Source organism: Mus musculus, chromosome 9, assembly GCF_000001635.26.
Source record: "Mus musculus strain C57BL/6J chromosome 9, GRCm38.p6 C57BL/6J".
Taxonomy (NCBI): Eukaryota; Metazoa; Chordata; class Mammalia; order Rodentia; family Muridae; genus Mus; species Mus musculus.
Genome location: NC_000075.6, coordinates 122,341,830 through 122,349,646, shown reverse-complemented (window position 1 = coordinate 122,349,646; position 7,817 = coordinate 122,341,830). Strand labels below are relative to the sequence as shown.

The window sequence follows — 7,817 nt, the reverse complement described above, 5'->3', positions numbered from 1 at the left end:
CCCCGGCCCCCGAGCCCCACTCCCTATAGTTCTTAACTTTCTACAATGGCAACAGTTTCTTAGAGATTATCACACTGATTTTATGAGCATGTGTTTGGGTGTGGCATGCACATGCTGTGGTTAGTACATAGATGCCAGAGAATGCTTTGCTGGAATTGGTTCTCAGGTTGCCAGGCCTAACAGCAGGCACCTTTCCCCATTGAGCCATCTTGCTGGCCCACGCTTACCCCTTTTTCAACGGATATTACCAAATACCCTTCCAATGACAGCAAGAGTATTTCAGGGCTGTGGTATTGTCTGTGGTTTAAAGGAGAGGGAAGTGACCAATATCCTCTTATAAGTAATATTTCTCACTGTGTCTGATATTGTAGGAAGATGGAAACCTATAAATAGTTTTATAGAAGCTCTCAGTTGTTGCCAGCAGCTTGCAATGTGTCTTCAGAAACTGACCATCTCCACCTTAAAGGTTATATCCAGCCTAGGAACCCTCTACTGTTTAGGCCAGCTAGCTGTGGGGGCCTCTACTGCCCACACAGTTACAGGCCAGTGGTGTTGAATTCAGTAACAATACTCCAAAGTCTCCAACTCCTGTGGCACTTTCAAGAAGTTGGGCTGGCAAGAATGTACCCTTGGAAGTCTTCATGGACCCTAGGCTTGCTCTAGTGTGTGGCTACTGAGCACTGAAAACAAACAAAAAGCACACCATTAATCTAAAGCTGGTTCTGTGTGGAAACTGATGGAGCTGTGTGCAGGGATATGGAATTTGATGACCTTCCCTAAGTCCGGGGACACTCAATTTGGCTTCACCTTGATGCTAATTGTCTTAGTTAGGGTTTTACTGTTGTGAACAGAGACCATGACCAAGGCAACTCTTGTAAGGACAGGTTATAATTGGGGCTGGCTTACAGGTTCAGAGGTTCAATCCCTTATCATCAAGGTGGGAACATGGCAGCATCCAGGCAGGCATGGTGCAGGAGGAGCTGAGAGTTCTGCATCTTCATCTGAAGGCTGCTAGCAGAATACTGACTTCCAGACAGCTAGAATGAGGGTCTTAAAGCCCACTCCCACAGTGACATACCTATTCCAAAAAGGCCACACCTACACCAACATGCCTACACCTCCTAGTAGTACCACTCCTTAGGCCAAGCATATACAAACCATCACACTGATAATGCTTTTCTTGATTAAACTTGTCTATAAAGCCTTGAGTCCAAGCAGCAATGCTTCAACCCTGCAGTTCCATTCTGACTTCCATGCCATTTGTGAGCCCTTGGACTGTATCTTCCTAAATGACACTAAAACTCCATCCCTTGTAACCAGTACCTTGAGGGCACTCCCAGACAACTACAGTGTGGGCCAGTATGTAAGTCTTTAAACAACCTACTAGTCTTTAAGTAACCTACAAACCAAAAAGTTAATGTTTTTTTGTATGAGATAAGACATTTGTACTGAGGATTTTGTTTGTATTATTCAGCCTCAGAGAGGAAATATTATGGCTCCAGTCAGGCCGCTATAAACTTGTGGTGTCTTAGTACATCATGGTGGGAGCTTATGGTGGAGAAGATATGCTTGCTTCATGCCTTCAGGGAAGCAGAGATAAGGGATGGGGGTGGGGCACAGATGAAGGATATGCCCCAGCAACCTGTCTTCCTTCTACTAGGCTTCACCTCTCAAAGGACCCATCTCCTTCAGGTTCCAACTCCCAAAGTTCTACCTCCCTAAGGGTCTGTCTCCTTAAGGTTCTACCTTTGCAAAGGTCTACCTCCCAAAGTTCTACTTCCCCAAGGGTCTGTCTCCTTAAGGTTCCATCTCCCCAAGGGCCCACCTCCCAGTTGCACCCCACCTCAGATCAGGTCAGGGATGGAGCCTTTATTTACCCCATCAGCCTTTGATGGGAACACTTAAAATGCAAACCATAAGACCCAAGTTTATTCCTGCTCCAATCCTGATGCCTTAGGGCTAATTTTCCTGAGAAGGAAGCCACAAAAGTGACTGTAAGATTTCAAGCTCAGGTGACTCTGGAGGTATAACCAGGAGAAATGAAGAGGCTAGAAGGGCTAACCTTTATCTTCCTTTTGGTGTCCTCTGATTCCTGAAAATCTGAAGTCCTGGTGATGGGCAGGAGGCTCTGAGTCTTCCTTTCCTCTGCCTTGCATCCCGTGAAGAAACAGAAGAGACTGGGTTTTTATTTTCAATGAAATCCATGCTTTTACGTTTTCCCTAGGTTAGATCTGTTATCTTCCTCCCCCCCCCCCCAACCCTGTTATTTTAGGTCTGTTATCTTTCTTTTTTTTTTTTTTTTTTATTCTGACTTTAATTTCTGGTAAGTTCACGTTGAAATAATCAACGTCCTAATAATTCAGAAAAAAAGTGTTGCAAGTCAGGCAGTGGTGTGCATGCCTTTAATACCAGCACTTGGGAGGCAGAGGCAGGCATATTTCTGAGTTCAAGGCTAGCCTGGTTTACAGAGTGAATTCCAGGACAGCTAGGGCCACACAGAAAAACCCTGTCTCGAAAAAGGAAGAAGAAGAAGGAGGAGGGGGAGGGGGAGGGGGAGGGGGAGAGGGAGAGGGAGGGGATGGGGGAGGGGGAGAAAGAAAGAAAGAAAGAAAGAAAGAAAGAAAGAAAGAAAGAAAGAAAGAAAGAAAGAAAAATGAAGGAAGGAAGAAAAAGGAAGGAAGGAAGAAAGGGAAAAGAAGAAAAAAGTGTTGAAAGTGTCGACTGCTTTTCTCATCTGTGCAGACATTATCCTAATAAATAAGAAAAAAAAGGGGGCTGGTGAGATGGCTCAGTGGTTAAGAGCGCTGACTGCTCTTCCAAAGGTCCTAAGTTCAAATCCCAGCAACCACATGGTGGCTCACAACCATCCATAACAAAAATCTGATGCCCTCTTCTGGAGTGTCTGAAGACAGCTACAGTGTGCTTACATATAATAAATAAATAAATATTAAAAAAAAGTGTTGCCCTCAACATGGCAGCATTAAAAGTGTCAGCTGCTTTTCTCATTTGTGCAGACCTTGTATGCCACCAAACAATTTTTAGCAGGGGCATGTTTATTCAGCAGCAAAAAGAAAGTGCTCATACCCATAATCCCCCTGACAATGTTGCCAGCTCATCTGCCCCCCCCTCACCATCTTGGGAGCCCATCCTATAGTTTACAATGGGTTATTGAATATCCATTACATTTAGTCTGCACTTGTGGCAGAAAACAAGCCAGATTTGTTGTCTTGACTCCATTACATTCCCTGACAAGTGTAAAATAATCCATTGTCAGTAAGGTAAGTACTTGGTTCTAAGTAACTCAGCCAACTGCTTATTCAGCTTCAGCTCCCACAGGGATGCTCATGGAACGGTTTTCACCCGTCATGGATTCCAACCTAGATACTGTCTGCTCCCACAGCTGGGGGTGCTCTGCGGTGTCATGAGTGAAGGAGCCCTTAGTGGAGATGCGTTCCTAAGTTGGTGCGGTCTACTGCTGCATTGTTTGTGTGACTAGTTTTGTTAGGTTTTGGGTTTTGTTGTTTTCTTTGTTTGTTGTTTGTTTCTTGTTTGTATGTTTGGGAGAACTAGTTAAATAGTGGTAGCATGAACTACATGTTGAGCCTTGGAACTTTCAAATTGGACGGATGTATGTCACAGAAATTGTCAATCATTTCAAACCAGGGCTGCTCTTAAAACGTTCCTTTGTGGTCTGATTTCTAAATACCGTTGTCTGTTCTATCTGGATGTAAAATTACCAAGGCCACAGCAGGCAAAGTTAGAGCTTAAAATCTTACAGGGAAAACTAAAAGGCAGGGACTGAAGGTGCAATTTAGATGTAGGCCTAGCAAGCCTGAGGCCCTGGGCTCCATCCTCAGCACCACAAGGGTGTGTGTGTGTGGTGGTGGTGGGGTCTCAGGGAGGAGTGAAGTGCATTTGAGCAAACAGAAAACACACAACAAACAGAGGACCCAGTGTGACACCTTTCTATGAAGATGAGGACAGCAGTCTTCTGGATTTGAAAGATGTTATGACCTTAATACACCACACATTTATGGAAATAATTTGTGATGGTAAACCTCAAGTAAAGCTTCCTTTCATTTTTTTTTTAATTAATGAACAGATCATACTGGTCATCACTCAGTGAACACACCCACGTAAGGTGTGAAAACACTGGATTGGCAGTCCAGGCAGCCGTGCATGCAGGAGGATGCCTCCCAGCACAATAGGCTCCCACCTCCCTCACCTGAGCTGCATGGTGCGCCCAGAGACAGATTTTTTTTTTTAACTTTATTAGATGCTGCAAATCAGTCATGAAGACATTTTTAGCTGTGCTGATGAATATACATTTGATGGCTAAATTTAGGCTTTTATTTTAAACATTTTCTCCGTTGAAACCTGAAGGTGTTGCTTAGCTACCTTCCCCTTGTCTCAGCGTAGCCTGCGATTTAATGTAATTTCTTCTGCTGCAGGTGCTAGGAACAGGCTGCTGTCGGGTGCTGTAGGTTCAGAAACAGTAAAACAGGAAATGTATGGCTGTGACTTTCGTGTTAACTCCTGAGTCTCCTAAGCCTATACAGTGTTTCTTGACGTATGTACATCCTTTGCTTGGAGCGAAGTCTATTCAGCATAAGTGATGTGTGTAGTTATACTAGATTATCGTTCTATTATAAAAGTTTGTTTTTAGCGTCAACTAATCTCGCACAGTAGCATGAAATTATTCCAAAACGGCTTTCCAAAATAATTAAGCTCTCAGTAGTGAAACCATCTGTCATGGTTGGTTTTTAAACTCTCAGCTTGACATGACTTGAAATCACCTGGGAAGAGAGTCTCAGGCAGAGAGGGATTGTCTAGGCTAGGTTGGCCTGTGGGCAAATGCCTGTCTGTGGGGAGATCCAGCCTGAAGGTGTGCAGTGGGTTTGGCGTTTAGACTGTGCGAGCGGAGAAAGCTAGCTGAGCACCAAGCGTGCCTGTACCCTTTTCTGTCTGCTCCTGGCTATGGATTGATGCTTCAAGTTCGAGTTCCTCAACTTGTCCGCTCTGATGGTCAGACTATAAACTTAAGTTGTGAACTAAAATAAACCCTTTCTCTTTCACGTTGATTTTTGACGGGGCATTTCAGAGATTTTTATTTTCTAACTGTAAGACGCACATATATCTGTTCAGGTATGTATGTGCACATGACTGCAGGGGTCTGCAGAGGCCAGAAGAGAACATCACTTCCCCTGGAGCTTAAGATCCAGTTCATTGTGAGCTGCCCAACGTGGGTGCTCGGAACTGAACTCTGATCCCCTGCAAGAGCAGTATGTGGTCCTCCTGACTGTTGAGCCATACCTTTGACTCCTAGGTCATTTCATCACAGCAACGGAAATGAAGCTAGGACACCATCCTGCGGCGGGGTTTTTCTCCCTTCAATCCCCCACGGCTTCTGCCTCACTGCAGGTAAGTCTGGCTGTGGATCTCCAGAGGACCATGAGACTCCTTGGTGCAGCTGCCGTTGATGATGTACAGAATGGTGTGCTTACTAGCTGCCGCAGATCAATCCTCTCATCTGAAAAATAATTACTCCTATTCTCTTATAGTTCCTAGAAGTTCTCAGAAAACTTTTTGTAATCCATACACCTTGGGGACTGGATAATTCTTTTGATAGGGCTCCAGCTCAAGGAATTTAAAAAGCGCTGCACAGTTAAGCTTACCAATGTTTACCTCATTCCTGGAAGGTAGTATTTCACCCAACAAGAAGCAAAGCAGTGACTGGAAGGTTCTGTGACTTAGAACCGTTGCACAGAAGTGATAGCAGGTGGTAAGGGGCCCGTGTGTCCCTTAAATTTAACATACTGTGTGCCCTAGCATGATAATGGTGAGTATCCACATCGGGGTAGTGAGGGTTTGAAAGGGCTGTCCCGTCGCTGCCCCTACCCCAACCACAAGGCTAAGGCACAATTCAGGAACCATGTGTTAAGTGGGTCTGCTTTTGTTTTGGTTCAGCTGCAAAGAGCTACTGGCAAGGTGGCTACAAACCTCACAAGACTCATTTTGCCAACTCTCTCGCCATGGGGAGATAAGCACCCGAGCTCCAGTTCTAAGTCAGGTTTTGAGCCAAGATGCAGTTGTCATCTACGGCTTGACCTCTATTGCCGACCTTTCCACCAACTATGCTGTACCAGGACATGGTTGCCAAGACCTCAGCTGTCAACTAAGATGTAAGTCACTTACAGGCAACTCAGATACAAGAATGCCCAGGCTTCTCTTTGCCCTGTTCACTCTGTCCTGGAGGTTAAATCAGAAGGGTTGGTTTTTTTACCCAAATTACAAACTGGGGAATGAGCTTGAGCTCATTGTCAGCTTGACTAGATTTGGTACCACAAGCCCCTGCAGAGGAAGATTCATCCTGAAGAGGCTGGCACTGTCACATCAGTTAAATAAAGCCAGATGAGGACCTGCATCTCCTCTCTGACTCCTGGTCTGCTAGGATGTGAACAAGTTCTTGCTGCCACAGCCACAAACTGCTTCTGTCATTGTACCCCCCCCCCACGCTGTCCCCTCAACTGGGAGCCACAATAAACCATCTTTCCTTAACTCAACCCTGGTTATGTATTTAGATACAACAATGAGAAAAGTAACTAGACAGGCATGTATGAAGATACCATTAAAATCTGTTGTTGTTGTTTAAACAAAACAAACAAACAAAAACAAAAAACAAAAAACAACAACAAAAAACCCTTAGACTCTTAGCCATAGATTAAATACTTAGGTTCAAATATAACAATATACTCACCAGCCCCATGAGGGAAATGATAAGCTATTGCTGAGGATGTAAAAGAACCAGTGAGTAGATAGTCCATGTCATGGAGAAGGCCAGAGGCTGTCAGAGCAGCCCCATTACCTTGATATACAGAGTGAATAGCGTCATCATGGTCGTAATCCCAGCTGGTTATTCTCAAGTTTATGTGGAGAGGCAAAGACCTAGAAGAGTCAAGGAAGTATTAGAGAAACAGAAGGAAGTGGGCAGGCTGGCACTACTGGATTCTATACTGGATTCTGTGAAGGTGTAATGAAGGCCTGCTATCCAGACAGCGTGTTTGTGGCAAAGGAATAGGCAAGTAGATCCAAGGGAAAGAAAAGGAGGCTCAGAAATAAACTCAGTCACAGAATGTGACAATGTTAATGAGCAAAGCAATTGAGCAGAGATCGAATTTTAATAAATGATACAGAAGGAACAGGACAGCCCTGGAGGGGGACTGGGAGGGGATGACACATATATTAAACCCTTCGCACTGACAAGAATCTAATGGATCATAGACATGATATGCAAAACTAAAAACTCCTGAAAGATAACAGAAAAACCCAGATGGCTTGTGTGTCACAGTGACTTTTAAATACAGTGTAAAATCACGATCCATAAAATAATCGGTAAACCGAACTTGATTAAAATCTGAAGGGTCTGCTCTGACACCCACTAATTGATGTGTGTGGAGAGTAATGGTGTAGCAATCATTACACAGTGTGTGTGTGTGTGTGTGTGTGTGTGTGTGTGTGTGCATCAAGTATAGCATTGTACAAGTATAAAAGTATCTGTTAATGAAACATTTTAAAATTAAAAAACCAAGCATCACTGCCCCGAGCTGCCAGTCCTGAGCTTCTGTGTGATCTCTGCACTGCACTGGGCTCTGCTGTCTCATCTTCCTGGAGAAATGAGCAGAGAACTGTGTGACTTCTGTTTAGAAAAAAAGGGGTCAGGGAGCCCAAAGGTCACCTAGGTCACTGGATAATGAACTGGGAGTTGGGAATCAGGTTCTCACTCCTATCTCATTTAAGATCACAAGCACAGTAATATA

General features: G+C 44.3%; 1 long non-coding RNA gene across 1 annotated transcript; it reads left to right on the top strand.

The window, feature by feature from the left end:
- The first annotated feature begins 4,051 nt into the window (after positions 1-4,051).
- On the top strand, positions 4,052-6,617 carry Gm35398. The gene is made up of 3 exons (XR_380024.2): positions 4,052-5,421; positions 5,968-6,182; positions 6,325-6,617. It is a non-coding gene; the product is annotated as a predicted gene, 35398 (long non-coding RNA).
- The last annotated feature ends 1,200 nt before the right edge of the window (positions 6,618-7,817 follow it).